The sequence below is a fragment of the Lepidochelys olivacea genome (genome assembly GCF_965140295.1).
Source record: "Lepidochelys olivacea isolate rLepOli2 genome assembly, chromosome: 6".
Taxonomy (NCBI): Eukaryota; Metazoa; Chordata; order Testudines; family Cheloniidae; genus Lepidochelys; species Lepidochelys olivacea.
Window position 1 is genome coordinate 57,277,210 of NC_140416.1, and position 545 is coordinate 57,277,754.

A 545-nucleotide genomic window follows, 5' to 3' on the forward strand; every position below is an offset into this window, starting at 1 on the left:
GGTTTGTTTTTCTTGGTATGGAAAGTATTTAAAACCATCCAATGCTCTCATCACCTGATAACCGCGTAGATGAGGGGGTTGACTCTTTCCAGGACTCCCCATCTTGCCCCTTCTGACCTGTCTTTGTTTGGGGAATAGAAGAAATTCTTCCATGAGCTTCTTGCTAAGCTTCTTGGCTCTTCTTACATTCACTGTTTGATGGGTTGCTGCAGGGCACCCCTGTCAGAGTGTGAGGAAAATTGGCTTGGCTTTAATTTTTAAGGAAGGTAAGTGATAATTGGGCCAGAAATGGAAACTCAGGTCACTTCTCTTAACTTTCTATGATTCTCTGGGCTGTGAGCTCAGATAGCAGCTGTCCTGGAGAGGGAGCAGAGACAACATGTACATGAAGCCAGCTATGGTCAAACCACATCCGTGCTAATCCCGGAGTTTCCCATGACAGCAGGCAGATCAGGTTGTTTAAAATACATAAGGTGCTTTCAGTAGCCAAAGCTTTAGGAATAGATCATGGAATAGGGCCTATGAGGAGCCAGGTATAGCTTGCT